The following is a 22411-nucleotide window of genomic DNA, read 5'->3' as shown; positions in this document are numbered from 1 at the left end:
TGATATGCTGATGAAGATATATTTATATTTTTTCCCCTGAGAGAGGTCCCCTTTTCCAGGGTGACCAGCTCCCCCAAAATAATGACAGCTTTGTGTTTAAACTGGTGGATTCTTGAGACAGTGCAGAGAGAAACTTGCTGGTGCCTATTGGAAATTGAGTAGACACCCTGCCAAGATGTAAGTAGAGTGTTTTTATGATATTTGTTAAGCACTTACTATGTGCAAGCACTGTTCTAAGGACTGGGCACAGTTCATTCATTCATTCACTCGTATTTATTAAGCACTTACTGTACTAAGCACTTGGGAAGTGCAATTCAGCAACAAACAGAGACAGTCCCTGCCCACCGCAGGCTCACAGTCTAGAAGAGGGGTGTTCTGAGTGCTTGAGTTGGCCAGTTGAGTTGAGTTGAGCTGACCTGTGCCATTGCCAGCAGCCAGATATATGTGCAGTGGCAAAAATGACAACTTTTAGGTAGCAAGAGATTCATTTAAATGGTTCATGCCAAGCAGATCAAACTACTATTCAATGGGTGGTGTGGGCAGAAAAGTAAGGCGATTAACATTGCTCCACGTCTGGATGGTGCTCTTGGGAACTGCAGTGGATAAAATGTGTGCCTGAATGCAGGATGGGGGCCTGGGCCCTTTTTGATCTTTTACTTAATTTTTTTATGGTATTTGTTAAGTGCTTACTATGTGACAGGCACTGTAGTAAGCACTGGTGTAGATGTAAGATAATCTGATTGGACAACAGTTCATATCCCACAAGGGGCTCAGTTACAGATGAGGTAACTGAGGGACAGAAGTTAAGTGATTTGCCCAAGGTCATACTGCAGACAAGTGGCGGATTATTACTGTTGTGGTATTCAGTAAGTGCCTCACTATGCTGTGGTGCTGAGTAGATACAAGTTAAAGCAGGTTGGGATGTGGTCCCTGACCCACCTGGGGCTCACTGCCTAGAGGAGAGGAACAACAATGATTGAATCCCCATTTTACAGATGGGGGAACTGAGGCACAGAGAAGTTAAGTGACTTTCCCGAGGTCACACAGCAGGCATGTGACAGAGGCAGGATCAGAACCTAGGTCCTCTGACTCCCAGGCCCATGCTCTTTCCACTAAGGCCATGTTGTTTTCGGGTTTGGTCGGTCTTCTGGCAGAGAGAGGCTTTCTGCTGGGGGAGAAGGGTCTGCAAAGGAATCCAGCTCTCTTCACATAGCGGATAACTTAGAGCTGGAAATTGAGTAGACACCCTGCCAAGATGTAAATAGAGTGTTCGTGCCAAGATCTGAATACAATCAGTGCCACCTTATCGAAGGGGAGAGGGGAGAAGAGTTGCTTGAGGTCCCTGGCTAACAAGAGTGCAGTTAAATTCTGGAAAATCCAGTGTTATATAAATCTTTGTAATATTAGACACTGAACATTGAAAATTAGGAAATTTAAGTTCTAAGGGGTTTCTGTAATTAAAAAAAAAAAGTTTTGACAAGTATTTAATTACCATTCAACCATTCATACCTAAAATGGATATTATTTGTATATGTCTCTGTGGTTGGCCCTCTCAACCACTCAATCACAATTTCTGCCACCAAGTAGCTTACAGTTTAGTGGGGGAAGGCAGACAGGGAGAGGAATCAGAGACTAAGCAAAAGTAAGTGCTCTGAATCGAGTGGGTCGGGCGGAAGGGTTGGGTATTAAGAGGTAATTTGTAAGGATCCTGAGGGCAAGGATCATGCTTACCTACTCTATTGTACCCTCCCAGGCTCTGCACACAGTAAGCACTCATTAAATACCTTTGATAGATTAATTTTTAAGGACTCAAATGCATAGGTGATGCTACAAGAAAGATAATTAAGTGTGGAGATGAAAGACTAGTCAGGGAAGACTTCCTGGAGGAGATATGATTTTAGAAGGGCTTTGCAGACAGGGAGAGCACAATGTGAAGGGAGAGAAATTTCCAGACAGAAGGGCAGGCAAAAGCAATGTGTTAAAGATGAGATGAAAGCAAGTCACAGTGAGTAGGTTGGTATTATAGGAATGAAGTCTGATGTCTGAACTGTAATAGGAGAGCGGTGAGGATAGGCGGGGGTGGAGGAAAAAGCTGATCGAGTACTTTAAAGCCAATAGAGAGGCATTTCCAATTGCTGCTGTGGTGAATGGGAAACATTGGTGGTTTGGGAGGAGTGGAGAGACAGGAGAAGGGGGCTCCTCACAAGCTTCCAATGGTTGTCTATCCAGCTCCGCAGCAAACAGAAACTCCTTACCATCGGGCGTTAGAGCGGTCAGTCAGCTCTTCCCATCCTATATTACCTCGCTGATCTCCTACTACAACCCAATCCTGGTGATCTTGTAATCTCCCGCAGCACTTATTACAGTGCTTGGCACAAAGTAAGCACTGAACAAAAACCATTAAAAAAAAAATCTGCACACTTTGCTCCTTTGGCACCAGCCTACTCTCTGTAACTTGATCTCATCTATCCTGCTTCTGGGCTCTTGCTCATATAATAATAATATGCTTGGCTCATAGTAAGCGCTTAACAAATACCATCATTATTATTTGTTAAGCACTTACTATGTGCCAGGCACTGAACTAAGTGCTGGGTAGATACAAGCAAATCGGGTTGGGCACAGGCTCTGTCGCTCGGTGGGCTCACAGTCTTAACCCCATTTTACAGATGAGGTAACAGACACAGAGAATTGAAGTGACTTGCCCAAGGTCACATAGCAGACAAGTGGTGGAGTCAGGATTAGAACCCAGGACCTCCTGACTCCCAGACCCATGCTCTATCCACTAGGCCATGCTGCTTCCTCCCTTGGGCCTGTATCTTCCTCCCCTTTCATATCTGACAGTCCCATTGCTCTCCACACCTTCAAACCCTCCTAAAATCACATCTCTCTAAGAGGTCTTCCCTAACTAAAACCTTTGTTTCTCCTATGTGCTCTCCCCGGCTGTGTGCCCCCTTAATCACTTTGATACTCACTTCAGCCCAAAGCACTTATGTAAATATTCTTATACCTCTACTGTTTCCGCTATATGTAACTTACTTTAATGTCTGTCTCTCCCTGTAGACAGTAAGTTCCTTTTGGGCAGGGATTGCATCTACCAATTCTATTATATTGTACTTTTCCAAGCACTCTGCATGCAGTAAGCATTCAGTAAAGACCAGTGATTGATTGATTTAAATCTAATCCCCAGGCTCTTCCCTCTCTTGCCTACCAACTGCCTTCACACTAACTCGGTAAAAACAGTTCTCAGTTAACTAAAGCAAAAGATTCCTGGTAACATTAAACTTATTTTACTTTCAGAACGCTATGAGTAGATAGAAACTTAGCTTCACAAGGGAGTCCCCTCCTCCTGAAAAAGCAGAAGTATCAACTGTATTGTGATGAAATTGGGCTTTATTAAATTTGCTTTACAAACATTCAAATATAACCAGAAGGACTTAACACATCCATTTCTTGTCCATTTCTGAATCACATTCTGTGACTATTTCACCAAACTTAATGAAGACACCAATGTAAACAAATCAAGTTTTAAGAACTTTGGGGAAGCAGCATGGCCTAGTGGATAAAGCCATGGGCCTTGGAGCCAGAGGACATGGGTTCTAATCCCAGCTCCACCACTTGCCTGCTATATGACCCTTGGTCACTTGACTTCTCTGTGCCTGTTTCCTCACCTGCAAAATAGGGATTCAATACCTGTTCTCCCTCCTACTTATACTGTGATCCCCATGTAGAATAACCACTCTGTCTGACCTGATTAACTTGTATATATTAACTTGTATATTAACTTAGAATAGTGCTTGACACATAGCAAGTACTTAACAACACCAAAAAAAAAATTAGGAAGCAAAGGCACCCAAAGCAGCATTTGAAAATTATTCAGACCAGTATTTAGAGATTCCTCCATTTTCTAGTCAGGCTGGATAATGAAGCAGCTTCCAGAAGACAACCCAGACCAAAGGACGTGTAGGGAAAGAGGGGGGGCCTTGATCTTTGGTATGGTGTGCTGATAATGGCAGGGCCTTAAAGGACAGCTGCATGAGTAATCAAATCTTTGATATTTGAGTGTAGCCTGCAGATGGATTTGATTCAGCAATTTAGCCCTGCTCACTGTAACCACAGACCCTTTTTTTCTCTCTCAGGGAAGAGTTCACTGGGGATTTGGGCTCTCATTGCTAGTGGCCTTAACCGCCTCTTTCTTCCCTGCTACCCTGACTATCCAAAGGGTAGAATTATCTGACTGTGTGTTTCTGACACTCTCTGTCTCTCTCTCTCTCTCCCTCTTTCCCCCAGAAGTGTCTCTTCCTCTTTGTGCCTTTTTTTCTCCTAATTTTGAACCACTGCCCCTTCCTCAGTGAAGTCCCTAACTTTTAATCCTGTATTTGTAAAGAATTGAAAGACTATTCTATTCACAGATTTCATTCATTTTTCTTCTAATTAATGGCAATGTATTGTTGCATTCCACTCTAAAACTAGCTTTTGTCCTTTGAAAAGGTGGTTGTATGGTGAATTATTCTATTGATGGGTATGTTTCCCCATAGACTTTTAAAGTCCATTAGATCTGTTCCTGAGCCAGCTTTGATGTGACAACCGAGAACTAAAGGAAAGTAAAAATTACACTGTACAACCTTTCCTCCCTCTTCACATCCATCCCTAATCCCCCTGACTCATCTCACCCAGGTCCCAATGGCTTTCCTGTCCTCCCCTGACCTTGTCTCCCATCCCCCATTCCCTGGCCCCAGTCCTCTCTTCGTACTCAAGAGTTTTTCTTCATTTTTAAATTCTTCATTTTGACTTAAGCAGATCCCATTATCGCTTACCTTTTAAAAATGCTTTCTCCTTCTCTTCTGCCCTCCTTATTGCCGTCTTTAACTTGTGACTCTCAGATGGCTCTTTCCCTTCTGGCTTCACACATGCTCAATCTCTCCTACAAAAAGCTTTCTCTGGAACCCACTGCATTCTGCATATGCCATCTTTCATTCATTCATTCATTCAATAGCATTTATTGAGCGCTTACTATGTGCAGAGCACTGTACTAAGCGCTTGGGATGAACAAGTCGGCAACAGATAGAGACAGTCCCTGCCGTTTGACGGGCTTACAGTCTAATCGGGGAGACGGACAGACGAGAACAGTGGCAATAAATAGAGTCAAGGGGAAGAACATCTCGTAAAAAACAGTGGCAACTAAATAGAATCAAGGCGATGTACAATTCATTAACAAAATAAATAGGGTAATGGAAATATTTACAGTTGAGCGGACGAGTACAGTGCTGTGGGGATGGGAAGGGAGAGGTGGAGGAGCAGAAGGGAAAAGGGGAAAAAGAGGGTTTAGCTGCGGAGAGGTAAAGGGGGGTGGCAGAGGGAGTAGAGGGAGAAGAGGAGCTCAGTCTGGGAAAGCCTCTTGGAGGAGGTGAGTTTTAAGTAGGGTTTTGAAGAGGGGAAGAGAATCAGTTTGGCGGAGGTGAGGAGGGAGGGTGTTCCAGGACCGCGGGAGGGACGTGGCCCGGGGGTCGACGGCGGGATAGGCGAGACCGAGGGATGGTGAGGAAGTGGGCGGCAGAGGAGCGGAGCGTGCGGGGTGGGCGGTAGAAAGAGAGAAGGGAGGAGAGGTAGGAAGGGGCAAGGTGATGGAGAGCCTTGAAGCCTAGAGTGAGGAGTTTTTGTTTGGAGCGGAGGTTGATAGGCAACCACTGGAGTTGTTTAAGAAGGGGAGTGACATGCCCAGATCGTTTCTGCAGGAAGATGAGCCGGGCAGCGGAGTGAAGAATAGACTGGAGCGGGGCAAGAGAGGAGGAAGGGAGGTCAGAGAGAAGGCCGACACAGTAGTCTAGCTGGGATATAACGAGAGCCTGTAGCAGTAAGGTAGCCGTTTAAGTGGAGAGGAAAGGGCGGATCTTGGCGATATTGTAGAGGTGAAACCGGCAGGTCTTGGTAACAGATAGGATGTGTGGGGTGAATGAGAGAGACGAGTCAAGGATGACACCGAGATTGCAGGCCTGTATCCCAACTCCCTTCCCCCATTCTTGATCAAACTCTTTGAACAGGTTGTATACACCACTTCTCTTTCTGTCTTTCTACCTACTTTTCATGACCTACTCCAATTTGATTTTTGCCAATTTGGTTCCAGTAACATCATGTTTACTAAAGTCTCCAATGATCTCTTCCAAGTCAAGCCTAATGAGCTCTACTCTCTTCCAATCCTCATTGACCTCTCTGCAGCCTTGACAAGTTGACCACTCTCTTTTTCATGGGGTTGAAAGTTTGGACATTAGTAGATATAAGGAAAACACTGAGGAGAATATTACTCATGTGTATTTCATTTGTATGTGTGATGTCTTAGTGTTTTTGATTAGTGTTTTTTTTAATCTCTCCTTATGTGTCTGTTACCAGTTCACCATCCTCCCCTGAGCCACCTAAGGCCCAGAAACCAGTCTAATTCTTTCCCAGTGCTTAATATAGTACTCTGCACACAGTAAGCACTTAATTTATAATGATGGTATTTGTTAAGTGCTTACTATGTACCAAGCACTCTTCTAAGCACTGGAATAGATACAAGGTAATTAGGTTGCCCTACATCCCAATCTTAATTCCCATTTTACAGATGAGGTAACTGAGGCACAGATAAGTTAAGTGACTTGCCCAAAGTCACACAGCTGACAAGTGTTGGAGCCGGGATTAGAACCTATGACCTCTGATTCCCAAGCCCGTGCTCTTTCCTCTAAGCCACGCAGCTTCTCACAAGTACTTTTTCTACTAAGAAAGACCAGTGGCTATTGAAAGAGAATGGATATGGGTGAAAGATGAAGGCCAAAATGTTCCATTTTTCATGAACGAATTTATTCTATCAAATTAAAATGTGAGAAAATAAAAATGTAAATTACGTAGCTGCATGGAAAAATGGGGGAAAAGTTCAAAGTAGTTGTTGAGTACATGAAGCCAGATTACAATTAAGAGATCAGGTTTACCAATAATAGAGAGGGGTAGATCAATCAATCAATCAATCATATTTATTTAGGGATTATTATGTGCAGACCACTGTACTAAGCACTTGGGAGAATGCAGTAAATAGATATATTCCCTACCCACAAAAGCTTACAGTCTAGAGGGGGAGACAGACATTAATGTAAATAAATAAATTATGAATATGTACATAAGTGCTGTAGGCTGGGAGGAGAGAAGGATAAAGGAAGCATTCAGGGTGATGCAGAAGGGAGTGGAAGAAAAAGAAAAGACGACTTAGTCAGGGGTGGCGTCTTGGAGGAGATGTACCTTCAGTAAGATTCTGAAGGTGAAGAGAGTAATTATCTGACAGATAGGAAGAGGAAAGAAAATAGTTATAGAAAAGAAGAATAAGTAGAAAGCAAAGTATCAAAGAAAAAATCTTCAGGGTAGGAACAAATAAACATAAGAACAATTAGGGGAACTTCTTCCATTCTGGAACCTTAAAGGCAATGAAACAAAATCCTGCTTGCCGCAAGGGATGCCAGGAATACTGGGCCAGCAGAGCATTGGTATTTTTTTGCAACCTTGTTTGTCTAAGACACTGCTGGAATTGAAGGGGTTAAGCCTTATGGTTCCCTACACCTTGGTAGGGTTGGTGACACAACACAGGAAAGAGCCACCACAAACGTCCTAAATTAACTCAACAGTTGCTTAAGTGAGTCAAAAATACATTATAGGAAAAACCCCATGAGGGCTGATTCTCAGAAGTGTTATTTGATTCAAATGAAGGAAGTTGGGCTGGGTTGGAGTGTGTGTCATAAAGAAAATTGTAGGGTTTTGTCAATAAGGATTAAAACTAATTAGGACAGGAAGTCTCTCAGGGTAAGAAAGAGGAGGAGGAGGAGTTAAAGAAAAGAGAAAGGCATATGCAGTTACCTCCCTCCTCAATGCATGGTGAAAAAGAGAATCCAACCTCTATTTGTACACTCACTGCTCTTGGTTCTGTACTGTTTGTGAATATACTATGGCTGCTGTGGTCTGGCACGCAGAACATGGTTAACAACAAAGCTTGCTTTCATCTCTGCCTTTGTATGGTCACAGGATCTGCCTGCAACGTACACACACATACCCCTCTCATGAGAAGACTGACAAGAAAGAATTTTTCAAATACATTTTACTTTTAAGGTGTCTTGTACCTGTCATTACTAAATATCAATGGTCCTAGAAAAGGAGACCCATCTCAGGGTCACATCTGTAGAGTTTCCAGTTCTCTACCAGTCTCGGCTACGGAAGGGAGAGCCAAGCAGAGGCATACTCATTCTATTCCTAGCTTGGGCAGTGGCTAGCTAGTGGAAGGCAATCTGCTACAAGTCAAAACTCACCTGTGCTTGGCAGCAGCAGCATGGGGGAGAGTAGAGGGCAGAAACTCAAGTTTACTGCACGGAAGGAGGCAGTGGTAAACCACTTCCATATCTTTACCAAGAAAATTCTATAGATCCACTACCAGACTATTGTAGATGGAGAGCATGGTGTTATGGGAGAGTTGTGTCCGTGGGGTTGCTAAGGGTCGGAAACAACTGGAAGGCTTAAGACAAGAAAAGGAGAAGGGAGAAGTAAATGCAGGAAAAGCCACCAGATATGCAATCAATGAGTAGTGTGTAATGAGTGCCTACTGCACTCAAAGTGAACACTCTGCCATGGTTAGAATGGATGTCAACCAGTTTGGAACCTCATGGAACCCAAACTTCTAGGGTGAAGAACTGGACGAGGCAAGTATCCTGTAGCCCACATCAAGTTTTAACTCTTCCCCTCTCTACAGACAGTTTGAAATCTATGGGCCCTGCTGCCCCAAGATATTCACTCTTTAGCTCAGGGCCACCTAGCAGAGTGGAGCCCAGTAATCAATCAGTCATTCAATCAATCAGTTTTATTTATCAAGTCCTTACTGTTCCAGGCACTATACTAAGCCCTTGGGAGAGTACAGCATGGAGGAAGGGTCGATTCTACCCCAGACCCGAGGGTCTGACTTGTTTGGAGCCTGCTTAGGACACCCTAGGAAGGGCTCAAATCCTAGGGTGGAGAAAGAGCCTGGTAGGCTCAAGCATGGTTCAGGAGGCCCGTGTCCCAGGAGTTTTAGTGGTAATATTAATACCTACTGAGTGCAGTGGTGTTGTACTAAGTGCTCAGGAAAGTACCAGAGAAGAACAGATGAGTTCCCTGCCCAGGAGAAACTTAAAATCAATGGAGAAGACAGAAAAATACTTATAAATAGAGTCAGAATAAATCACTAAATGCATATGCATACTCAAATGCTGTTGATGGATATAAATAGACGGATGCTGAAAGTTGCTATTGGTTGTATTACTCGACATGTTGGAATTATTTGGAAAAGACTTGCTGGAGGCAGTGGGCTTTCAGGAGGGCTTTGAGGGTAGGGAGAGCTGAGATCTGGCAGATTTGCAGGAGGATGGAGTTCCAGGTCAGGGGAATGGCATGAGTGATGTCAGTGGAGGGCAAAGTGAGAGCTGATATCTAAAATGCAGAAAGCTGGTGGAGGAACCCTGGAAGGCCAGAGAAAGGAATTTCTATCTAATACTGATGGAATGAAGTGGTGTGGCTCAGTGGAAAGAGCACGGGCTTTGGAGTCAGAGGTCATGAGTTCGAAATCCCAGCTCTGCCACTTGTCAGCTGGGTGACTGTGGGTGAGTCACTTAAACTTCTCTGTGCCTCAGTTCCCTCATCTGTAAAATGGGGATGAAGACTGTGAGCCCCACGTGGGACAACCTGATTCCCCTGTGTCTACCCCAGCGCTTAGAACAGTGCTCTGCACATAGTAAGCGCTTAACAAATACCAACATTATTATTATTAAATGGGAAGCCATTAGAGGTATCTGAAGAGTCAAGAGATGTTTGCTGAGAGACATTTCAGAAAGATGATCTAGGCAAGCAGTCAGGGGTATGGACTGATATCCAGAGAGGCGGGAGGGAGGGAAACCAATTAGTAGGCTGATAAAATAGCCTGACCTTGATGTGACAAGGGCTTAAACCAGGGTAACAGTTGTTAGGGTGAAGAGGAAGGGGCATCTCCTCAAGATGTTTTGGAGGAAGAATCTATAGGTTTAGCAATTCAATGGATATGAGAGCAAAAGGACAATGAAGGGTCATTGATGATACCAAGGGTGCAGGCTTTAGGGACAGAGAGGATGATAGGGTTATTATTATTATTGTTGTAGAGAAGCAGCATGCCTCAGTGGAAAGAGCACAGTCTTGAGAGTCAGATGTCATGGGTTCGAATCCTGGCTCCACCGCTTGTCAGCTATGTACTGTGGGCAAGTGACTTAACTTCTCTGTGCCTCAGTTACCTCATCTGTAAAATGGGGATCAAGACTTTGAGCCTCATGTGGGACAACCTGATTACCCTGTATCTACCCTAGTGCTTAGAACAGTGCTCTGCACATAGTAAGCGCTTAACAAATACCAACATTATAATTATTATTATTACAGTATTTGTTAAACGCTTACTATGTGCCAACCCCAGTTCTAAGCACTGGGGTAGATACAAGGTAATCAGGTTGTCCCACATGGGGCTCACAGTCAATATCCATTTTACAGATGAGGTCACTGAGGCACAGAAAAGTGAAGTAACTTGCCCAGGGTCACTCAGCAGATAAGTGTTTGAAGCCGGGATTGGAACCCACATCCTCTCACTCCCAAGCCATGCTCTTTCCACAAAGCCATGCTGCTTCTGCTAATAAATGGTATTTGTTAAGCACTTACTATGTACCAGGCATTGTACTAAACACTGGGTGGATACAAGCAAATCAAGTTGGACACAGTCCCTGTCCCAAGCAGGGCTAACAGTCTCAATCCCCATTTTCAGATGTAGCTGAAGCCCAAAGAAGTGACTTGTCTAAGGTCACATGGCAGACAAGGGGCTGAGCCGGGATTAGAACCCATGACCTTCTGACTCCCAGGCCCGTGCTCTATCCACTATGTCATGCTGCTTCTTATCGATACAGATGGGAAATTTGGGAGGAGGGTGGGATTGGAAGGAAGATGGAAAGTTCAGTTTTGGAGCTGAGAGTTTGAGGGGCTGGAAAGTGGATGGTCTTGACCTGGGCCTCTGTCAAAAACAAAAAGCAGAATTGAGTGGTCCATGGGATGGCTTGTCCCCTGCTCACATAACATCCTTCTGGGCTCTGGTTGGAAATGCAAGAGAGGATGATACGTAGTTCCTTAAACTACCCCCTGAGGACCGAGGCCATGAAGGCAGGGTCCTAGTGGAACTATGCTGAGAAATGCTCAGCCTCTCCAAAAGGACAGATGAAATGCAGGCCCAAGACAACTGCTCTGATTAGCATTCACCTAGGGATGGCACAGGAGGGAACTGTTGGTTTCAGCCTCCCTTCCTGCCTGCCTGCCTGCCTACCTGGCTGCCAGCTCTTCAGCTCCAGCTGCAGCTTGAGGGGCCAGGGGAGTAGGCTGAGCAGCCAGCAGGACCTTGCTGAGCACATCGATGGCCTAAATCAGGACTGTAAAATAATAGTCACTGTGGCATTTGTTAAGCATTTACTATGTGCCAAACACTGAACTAAGCGCTGGAGCAGATACCAGATAATCAGGTCTACCTGACCAGCGTGGGACTCACAATCTAAGAGGGAGGGAAGACTTGTATTTCACACTCATTTTACAGGTGAAGAAACTGAGGCCCAGAGAAGTTAAGTGACTTCCCCAGAGTCACATAACAAACAAAGGGCAGAACTGGAATTCCAAGCCACGTGATGTCTCAAGGGTCTGGTCCTAGTGGAAGAGAGCCAGTGAGCGGTCCTGGGCAAGTTAAGGTGGCAGCTATGGGAGCAAGCATGGGGCCCAGCTAGCTGGTCCTCCCACACTGGCATGTGCTGCAATCTTTGCTTGCTCAATTGCAGATGTCCACCAAGTATAGGAGCAGAAGTGAGCAGGGAACAAGAACTTTAGCCTATTTGCACCTGGAAGCTAGTGCTTTTTTCTTCCTTTGCTGGGCCTCATCAGGCTTCCCCAGAATCCACAACCCAAGGAACCCAAGTCAAGTCAGAGCCTGAGCTGGAAGCAGGAGGCTGAGAGAAAAGAGCGGGCAGAAAGGATAAACACTGTTGTGGCTAGCCACCAGCTCTTTTGTTGGTAAAACAGCCTCTGCCTCTTTTATACCCCAAAGGCAAGGCTGTGGGGTCAAAGGACGAGGTCCAGGTGTTCTGCCCCACCACCTTGTGCCCTCATTCATCTGACATCATCCTCTCCATCACCAAGAGGATAGGGATTTTCACAGTTTTCATCCCATTTCATCCAATGTGTCACCTCCTGAGTCATGTTTATAAACTTAGGGTGGAACCCCCCAAACTCCACAAGTTTAAGTTTTTCTTTAACATTTTTCACTGTCAAAATGTGCGTAACTATTTGCACCTGATATTCACCCCAACCTCAGCCCCATAGCACTTATGTCTGTTCTTGTCTTATGCTTTTTAGTAGTTTCAGACTCATAGGGTATTGAAAACTCTCCAGATGTGACCTGAGAGGGGACTGATGTATATATCTGTAATTTATTTAGATATTAGAATATTAGAAATTCTAATTCTAGAATTTCTAGATATATTAGAAAGTGCCTTTGGGCAGAGAATGTGTCTTCCAACTTTGTTGTATCGTGATCTCTCAAGTGCTTAGTGGAGTGCTTGCACATAGTAAGCGCTCAATAAATACCTTTGATCAGTAAAAATCACCCACATCCTGCACAAATTGATAGAGCATATTTATGTGATTGTCAGTATTCCTCTCCATAATAATAATAATAATGGTATTTGTTAAGTGCTTACTCTGTGCCATGCACTGTACTAAGCACTGGGGTAGATACATGCAAGTCGAGTTGGACAGTCCCTCTACCATATGGGGCTCCCAGTCTCAATCCCCATTTTACAGATGAGGTAACTGAGGCACAGAAAAGTGAAGTGACTTGCCCAAGTTCACACAGCAGATAAGTGGTGGAGCTTCTGATTCCCAGACCTATGTGCTACCCACTACACCATGCTGCTTCTCCATCCAAACTGCTGCTACCTTAGTCCAAGCTCTTATCTTATTCTGCCGTTATTACTGTATCAGCCTCCTTACTAACCTCCCTGCCTCCTGTCTCTCCCCACTCCATTCCCTACTTCACTCTGCTGCCTGGATAATTTTTCTTCGAAAACATTGTCCATGTTTCCCCTCCCTTCAGAAACCTCCAGTGGTTGCCCATCCACCTCCACATCAAACAGAAACTCCTTACCATCGGCTTAAGGTACTCAATCACCTTGCCCCTCCTATCTCACCTTGCTAACTATCCTACTACTCAGCAGCCCACATGCTTCGCTCCTCTAATGCCAGACTTTTCACTGAACCTCCATCTTGTCTACCTCACCGCGACCTCTCACCCACATCCTGCCTCCGGCCTGAAACGCCCTCCCTCTTCATATCTGACAGACTCTCTCCACTTTCAAAACCTTATTTGAAGACACATCTCCAAGAGGCCTTCCCTGGCTAAGCCCTCCTTTCCCCTTCTCCCACTCCATTCTGCGTCTCACTGACTTCACCCTTTCTTCATCCCCCCTCCCAGGCCCACATCACTTATGTACATATCTGTAATTCTATTTACTTACATTAATGTCCATCTCCCCCTCTAGATTGTAAGCTCATTTTGGGCAGAGAATATGTCTGTTATATTGTTATTTTTCACTCTCATTCATTCAATAGTATTTATTGAGCGCTTACTATGTGCAGAGCACTGTACTAAGCGCTTGGGATGAACAAGTCGGCAACAGATAGAGACAGCCCCTGCCGTTTGACGGGCTTACAGTCTAATCGCACTTAGTACAGTGCTGAGCTCGCAGTAAGCACTCAATAAAAACACTGACTGACAGACTGTTAGTGGCTGTTACCAACGCAATAACGTGGAATATTACAAATATCCAAATTGTTTTGTCATTTGTAAATGGGTGAGATACCATGGCTTGCCACTTCAGTGCCCGTTGGGCAAAGAAGAGGGCCAAAATTGAGGTTGGGGAGGGTTTCTAGTGGGGTCCCTGGGATCGTCGATTTGAAGGAAATGGACGCTGACCACAGAAGGCCTAAGGAATCAGAGAGAAGGGCCGCTGACCACCCTAAGGCCCATGTGGCAAGGCAGGGGGGCAAAAATTGAGGCAAGGAGAGTCTCCAGGGGACACCTAGCCCTCCGCCCCTTCCCACTCACAGTGGATGCCTAAGATCGAGCCAGAGGGGAAGGCTGCCGACCACCCCAGCTCCCACCCGGCAAGCCAAGGGCCAAAACCTGACAAAGGGAGGGTCTCTACCACCTCCTCCCGACCACCGCAGGGAACTTGTGATGGCCACTGAGGGAAGAGATGCTGAGCCCTCCAGCCCCTCCTCTCATCCTGGAGACCTGGGATCCCACTTGAGGGAAGGGTCACCCCCTGCACGTGAATGCCTGAGGACTGAGCAAAGGGGAGGGTCGCCCCCCGCCGCCGGGGGCCTACAATTGAACTGAGGGAGGAGATACTGATATTCTCATTCCCCTTTCTCTCTATGCATGCACCGAGGATTCGGGATTGCATGAGAAAAGAATTGCCAATCCCCCACCCCACCACCCCACCACCCCATCGCTATACACACCAGGACTCAGACCCCCTGGCAAAGAAGGATGCGGTGACTTACGAAGGAGGTAACAACGTGTCAACAATCACCCATTGACAACTAAGAGCTTGGGAGCGCTCATCCATTCACTCCATGCAGATGCTTTATTGACTCACTAATCCCAACTCAGAACCTGTGGATTCCCCCTAGCTGGGAGCTGCTGAGTCGCCCCCTTTAGAGGAATTTGCCACAGCCCACTGGGTCTACAGATCAGCTGCTGCAGCTCAGGATACTCTTTCTCTTACCCCCTACCCCCACAATGTGCCTTCAGTCCCCTCCCTCTGGTCTCCCCTCCCCTGTCACCTGCGCATAGCACCCCTCTTCATCCTCCTCCCCACAGGCAGTCCTCCTCAGTACACTCCCCTACATGGCCTAATGGGTAAAACATGGACTTGTGTTTTAATCCCAGCTCCATTACCTGTGACCTGGGTGACACTATGTCATTTGATTTCTCTGTGCGTCAGTTACCTCACCTATAAAATGGGAATTAAGACTGTGATCCCCATGTGGGACCTGGACTGTGTCCAACCTGATTACCTTGTATCTACCTCAGCACTTAGAATAGTGCCTGGCCAATAGTAAGCGCGTTGGAAATACCATATAAAAACCCACTTGAGCCATCTTCACCCCTCTTCCCACCTGCACCCCTCCATCCCTGTCATCCTCTCCCAACTCCACCCCGCCTCCCTCTCCCTCCACACTGGCCCCCACCAGCTCATTCCCAGTCAAACCCTTCCAACCCTCCCACCATCCCCACCCAACCCACCCTCCCCACAGCCTCAGCCAAATCTGACCTGTGGAACCCGTTTCATCATGGGAAGCGCCCCTTCATCCTTGACATGTTCCTGTCTCAGTCACTCCTCCTCGCCATCACTGAAACCTGGCTGTCTTCCGATGACTCGGTCTCCCCTACTGCTCTCTCCAGAAGGGGCCTCATCTTCTCCCACACCCCCAGACTCACCGGGTAAGGAGGTGTTGGCTTCCTTCTCGTGCCCCACTGCCGCTTTCGCACCATTCTACCTCCCCCATCACTTTATTTGCCTTCTTTCAAACCCCATATCATGGCCCTTTTCCACCCACCCCCAATTCTAGTAATGGCTATCTACTGCCCCCCAGGTCCCACCCCTAACTTCTTTAACCATTTTGACCTCTTTCTGACAGTCCTGCTCTCTTTTTCCATGTCTACATTGATCGTTGGGGACTTCAATATACACATAGATATTGCCCGCCTCCTATCACTCCTCAACTCCACTAACCTCCTGCTCCACCCCACCTCACCCACTCACCAACTTGTATGCACACTCGATCTCATCATCTCTAATAATAATAATAATGTTGGTATTTGTTAAGCACTTACTATGTGCAGAACACTGTTCTAAGCACTGGGGTAGACACAGGGGAATCAGGTTGTCCCACGTGGGGCTCACAGTCTTAACCCCATTTTACAGATGAGGTAACTGAGGCACAGAGAAGTTAAGTGACTTGTCCACAGTCATTCAGCTGACAAGTGGCAGAGACGGGATTCGAACCCATGACCTCTGACTCCAAAGCCCATGCTCTTTCCACTGGGCCACGCTGCTTCTCTAGCCGCTGCACAATTTCTACCCTCACCAACTCTGGAATCCCTCTATCTGACCACAACATCCTTGCTTGCTTTGTCTCCCACAACTCATCCCTGTAAATCTACTGTTCCCCCAAGGAGATCTCTGATCTTTTGACCCATCCAATTTTCTCAACTCACCATGCCCCATTTAGCTTCCATACCCAAACTACTTTCCCTTGATGACCAAACTAATGCTCTCAACACTACCCTCTCTACTGAAGTCAACTCACTCACTCCCCTATCCTTTCATTGATCTCGAATGACTAATCGACAACACTGGATCACCCCTACAGTCCACCTCCTTCGCTCTTGTGCACGAGCAGCAGAGCACTGCTGGTGGAAATCAATATATATGGCTGACTTTGTCCACTTCATGTTTTAACTCTGCCCTCTCCTCTGCCTGGCAAAATTATTTCTCCACTCTTATTGACACCCATGCTCATAGCCCTCGCCAGTTATTCTAGACTTTTAATTCCCTCCTCAAACCCGCTGTTCCACTGCCTCCCCCATCTCTTGCCTCCAATGGCCTGGCCACCTACTTTATTAAGAAAATTGACACTATCAAGTATGATCTACCTAAAATCTCCCTTGCCTCTCCCCAATCCCTCCCCTCTCTTGCTCCTTCTTTAACTCTCCCATTTTTCCCAGCAATTTCTCTAAAGGAGATCTCCCTCCTCTCAAAATTCACTCCCTCCACCTGTGCATCTGACCCCATTCCTTCACATAATAATAATAATAATGGTATTTATTAAGCACTTATTATGTGCTAGGCACTGTACTAAGCGCTGGGGTAGGTAAAAGCAAGTCAGGTTGGACACAGTCCTTGCCCCATGTGGGGGGCTCAGTCTCAATCCCCATATTACAGATGAGGTAACTGAGGGATAGAAAAGTTAAGTGACTTGTCCAAGGTCACACAGCAGACAAATAGCTGAGCTGGGATTAGAACCCATGACCTTCTGACTCCCAGGTTCATGCTTTATCCACTACGCCATGGTACTTCACATCTTATCAAAATGCTTGCCTCCTTTCATCTGTCCTCCCTGTTTGCTCTCCAGTTGGTCCTTCCCCACTGCATTCAAACATACCCATGTCTCCCCATCCTAAAAACATTCCCTCCCTTGATCCCACGACTCCCTTCAGTTGTAGCCCACATCTCCCTCCTACCTTTCCTTTCCAAACTCCTTGAGGGAGCTGTCTACATGCAATGTCTCAAATTCCTATCCTCCAATTGTCCCCTTGATCCCCTCCAGTCTGGCTTCTGTCCCCTTCACTCCACAAAATCTGCATTCTCAAAGTTCACCAGTTATCTCCTTCTTGCCAAATCCAATGACCTCTATTGCATCCTAATCCTCCTCAACCTCTCAGCTGTTTGCAACACTGTCAACAATCCCCTTATCCTGGGAACACTATCCAACCTCAGTTTTACTGACACTGTCCTTTCTTGATTCTCCTACTATCTCTCTAGCTGCTCATTCTCAGTCTACTTCACAGGCTCCTCCTCTGTCTCCCACCCTCTAACTGTGGGGGTCCCTCGAGGTTCAGTTCAGGGTCCCCTTCTATTCCCTATTTACAGCCATTTCCTTGGAGAACACATTCGCGCAGACTGCTTCAACTACCCACCTCTATGCGGATGATATCCAAATCTAGATCTCCAGTCCTGATCTCTCTCCCTCTCTGCAATTTCACATTTCCTCCTGCCTTTAAGACATCTCTACTTGGATGTCCTACCATCACCTCAAACTTAATATAACTTAAAACAGAACTTCTTATCTTCCCACCCAAACCCTGTCCTCTCCTTTACTTTCCCATCACTGTAGACAGTTCCACCATCCTTCCTGACTCACAAGCTGGTAATCTTGGCATTATCACTGACTCCTCCCTCTCATTTAATCCACATATTCCATCCTTCACTAAATCCTAAACATTCCATTCAATCATTCAATCATATTTATTGCGCACTTACTGTGTACAAAGCACTGTACTAAGCGCTTGGGCGAGTACAATATAACAACTGACACATTCCTGAGAAGCAGCATGGCTCAGTGGAAAGAGCAGGGGTTTAAGATTCAGAGGTCATGGGTTCTAATCCCGACTCCACCACCTGTCTCCTGTGTGACTTTGGGCAAGTCACTTAACTTCTCGGGACCTCAGTTACCTCATCTGTAAAATGGGGGTTAAGACTGTGAGCCTCAAGTGGAACAACCTGATTACCCTGTATCTACCCCAGCACTTAGAATAGTGCTCGGCACATAGTAAGCACTTAACAAATACCGACATTATTATTATTTATTCTTTGCCCACAATGAGTCCACAGTCTAGAGGGGGAGACAAACATTAATACAAATAAATAGACAAATGAATAAATAAATTACAGATACATACAGTTGTATACATATGATACAGATATGTACATATGATACAGATACATATATATTTCACCTTCACAACATCACTGAAATCTGTCCCTTCCTCTCCATCCAAACTGCTACCTTGTTAATCCAAGCACTTATTCTATCCCTCCTTGATTACTGTATCAGCCTCCTTGCTGACCTCCCAGGATCCTGTCTCTCCACGCCAGTCCATACTTCACTCTACTGCCTGGAACATTTTCCTGCAAAAACATTCAGACCATGTTTCTCCACTGCTAAAGAAACTCCAGTGGTTATCCATCCACCTCTGCATCATACAGAAACTACTCTTCATTGGCTTTAAAGCATTTAATCACCCTCTTACCTTACCTCACTACTCTCTTAATACAACCCAGCCACACACTTTGCTCCTCTAATGCTAACCTTCTTAATGTACCCCAATGTCATCTATCTCACCACCAACCTCTCGCTTACATCCTGCCTTTAGCCTGGAATGCCCTCCCTCCTCAAATCCATCAGAAACTTACTCTCACCCACTTCAAAGCCTGAAGGCACACCACCTTCAAGAGGCTTTTCCTGACTAAGCCTTTCTTTCCTCTTCTCCCACTCCCTTTAGTGTTGCCCTAACTAGCTCCTTTTGTTCATCTTCCCTCAGGACACCACAGCCCTATGTACATATCTGTTATTTTTTTTTATTTACTTATATTAATTTGTTCTCCCCTGTAGACTGTGAGCTCATTGTGGGTAGGGAACGTGTGTGTTTATTGTTGTTTTATACTCTCACAAGCACTTAGTACAGTGCTTTGCACACAGTAAGTGCTCATAAATATGACTGAATGAATGATTGATTTTTTTTTTTTTGGAGGGGCATGTCTTGCTCATCGCTCTGCAGATCTGGATTCCTTGAAACTCTAGATCAGTTTCTGCTCTTGTGTACTGTTAGAAGAGAGCCCTCATCTCACCTCAAAACTAAGAGCTGGATAGTGCTAAACTTTGCATTGATGTTGGAAACCTGATAATCTATAACAATAATAATAATAGAGTTTGTGGTGTTTATTAAGTACTTTCTATGAGCTAAACACTGTACTAAACCTTGGGGTAGATTCAAGATAATTCATTCAACTGTATTTATTGAATACTTACTGTGTGCAGATCTCTGTACTAATCGCTTGACTAATCAAGCCATACACAGTCCCTGGCCCATATGGGGTTCACAGCCAAACCCTGGTTGTTTAAAAATGCTGTGTGTGTCAAGAGGGAGCTGTATATCTTTTTATTTATGTATTTGCATTATTTGCTAATATCAGAAGGGAGTAATATAATTCAAAGAAACATGCATTGTACAGATGAATATGTAAATTATAAAAAATAAAACCCCAAATTTTAGAAACTGAGTGCCAATTTAATTTCATTTAAAAAATGGAACTGATGATTGCCTCCAAATCATAGTTTTTAGAACTTAAAAAATCCATACTGGAGTTATCATTATTGCCAAGAAGAAGCACTTACACAGTAGAGCACCAAAAAAGTCCAGTTACAAACCACCATCTTTGTCAGAAGTTTACAATAAGCACACACTTAAAAGTTTTAATGGTATCTGGGTGGTTGGTTTCTCAACAACTCCTTGCACTTATTCTATAGATGGGGAAACAGAGGCATAAGGGACTGGGACATTCCCAAGGCAGAGTGTTCTTGTGACAGTAGAGAAGCAGCGTGTCCTAGTGAAAAGATCACAAGACTGGGCGTCAGGAAACCTAGGTTCTAATACAAGCTCTGCCTTTTGCCTGCTGTTTGGGCAAATCATATAACTTATCTGTGCCCCAATTTCCTCATCTGTAAAATGAGGATGAAATCCTGTTCTCCCTTCCCTTTAGACTGTAAGCCCCACATAAGCTTGAAAATAACTAAAGTAATGAATAGTAATGTATTAACTTTATCCTGCATCAGGAAAACCCTAATATTTTGTCAAAGATCTCCACTGGAAACATGGAGCTAAATAATGTCTTAAAATTCTGTAGCCAATGCAGCACACTTGTTAAAAATGTGATGACTCAAGTCAAGAAGGTCAACACATCATTTGGGAATCAGACACAGTGATGACAGCATGACTTAAGACTACATTCATTCAATCATATTTATTGAATGCTTACCATGTGCAGAGCACTGTACTAAGCACTTGGAATTTACAAATCGGCAACAGATAGAGACAGTCCCTATGCAACAACGGGGCTCACAGTCTAAAAGACGGGCTCTGTTGTTCTTTATTAAGCACTTACTATGTGTTAAATGCTGGGGTAGATGCAAGATCATCAGATTGGACACGGTCCACAGGTCATCAAAGTGAAGTTATTTCACAACATTTTCCGTGGTTGTGAAACCTGGATTACCCTCAAGTTCCACAACCAACTCCTTGAGCAGTCCTATCAGTGTACTTGCAGGTCATACTAAAATATCAAGAAATGAGACAGGAACATAATCCACAAAATCCTGAGATGAAGTTATTCCTACCATTAAAGCTCCCATAATGCTCCCCTCAACACTGCTTCACTGGGCAGGCCTCAGAAGAAGAATGGAGAACATACCGGTTTGGCTCCTGGGTGATGAGTGGAAATTGGGAAACTGAAAGTGAGGCAGAGGAAGGATTTGGGGGATGCAGTAAGGCAGAGCCCTGGGCAAAACTCCATCTCAGCTGAAAACTGGAAGACAACTGCCGCAGATGGTCAGGTGCACTGCAATCAAGAAAGTAGAAATATTTTAGAGCAAATATTTTAAATATTTGGGCTAGATACAAGGGAATGAGGTTGTCCCATATGAGGCTCACAGTCTTCATCCCCATTTTACATATGAGGGAACTGAGGCACAGAGAAGTGAAGTGACTTGCCCACAGTCACACAGCTGACAAGGGGCAGACTCCGGATTCGAACTCATGACCTCTGACTCCCAAGCCCGGGCTCTTTCCACTGAGCCACGCTGCTTCTCTAAAAGGGGCCAATACAGTGTAATTTTCCCCTCATCCTTCCTGTGGATTCTCAGTAGTCCCCTCCAAAGATCGCCTTTACTTCACCCAGAATGACCTTTGTGCCTGGAGAACCCCCCCGTTGGATGTCAACTGACATCCCAGGGATGCCGGGGGGATGAGGGGGTAGAGAGGGAGGAAAAGGCTGGGGGGAGGGGTCAGGACTCCTCCCTCTCTCTATACTTGCTTGTTTTTTTGTCCTACTTAATGGAAACAATTTCCTCCTGTCCCCTTTGGGATTTTTTGTTCTTCTGAGGATAATTTTCTTCCAGTCATTGCTATTTCACATTTATGCCCTACCTTGACCTTTTGGATTACAACCTTGTTACCCCCCAAGATCCTTAAACACCCTAAACCCCAAACCTTATATGTGTAAGATGAAAGTTAGATGTTAGCTCAGGTGAAGAGACTACCGATTACTATCCTGCATGTTCTATTATTACATTGATCCATTGCAATTCAATTAAATTATATCTATTGAATAAGAAATGATGAAATCTTTAGAGGATGGGAAGCCTAATAAGATAGTTTAAATCAATGGCCTTCCTCACCTTCCAATTTTGATGTCCCTGGTGTCAGGCTTTCCGCAACCTGAGACATTATAATGAAGGTTCCAAGCTGTTTAATAATAATGATGGGATATTTGGTGTGTCATCATTTAATACAGAAACATTTACAATTGTATCATTTTATTTAGTATTCATCCAGAGTAGAGCAAATACAACATCTTGGTGTACCCTCCTCATTATCTTCCTTACCCTAAAAGATAAAATTATAACTCATCACCTAAGCTAT

General features: G+C 44.9%; 1 long non-coding RNA gene across 1 annotated transcript in view; it reads right to left on the bottom strand.

Moving 5' to 3' along the window:
• The window catches only part of LOC114813309, a 38936-nt gene extending 17627 nt beyond the window's left edge, over window positions 1-21309 (bottom strand). Inside the window, exon 1 of the long non-coding RNA XR_003761029.2 lies at window positions 21183-21309. This is a non-coding gene — a long non-coding RNA (uncharacterized LOC114813309). The remainder of the gene's footprint in view (window positions 1-21182) is intronic.
• Between the last annotated feature and the right edge of the window lie 1102 nt (window positions 21310-22411).

Source organism: Ornithorhynchus anatinus, chromosome 7 (genome assembly GCF_004115215.2).
Source record: "Ornithorhynchus anatinus isolate Pmale09 chromosome 7, mOrnAna1.pri.v4, whole genome shotgun sequence".
NCBI classification, from domain to species: domain Eukaryota; kingdom Metazoa; phylum Chordata; class Mammalia; order Monotremata; family Ornithorhynchidae; genus Ornithorhynchus; species Ornithorhynchus anatinus.
This window is presented reverse-complemented; position numbering and strand designations above follow the sequence as displayed.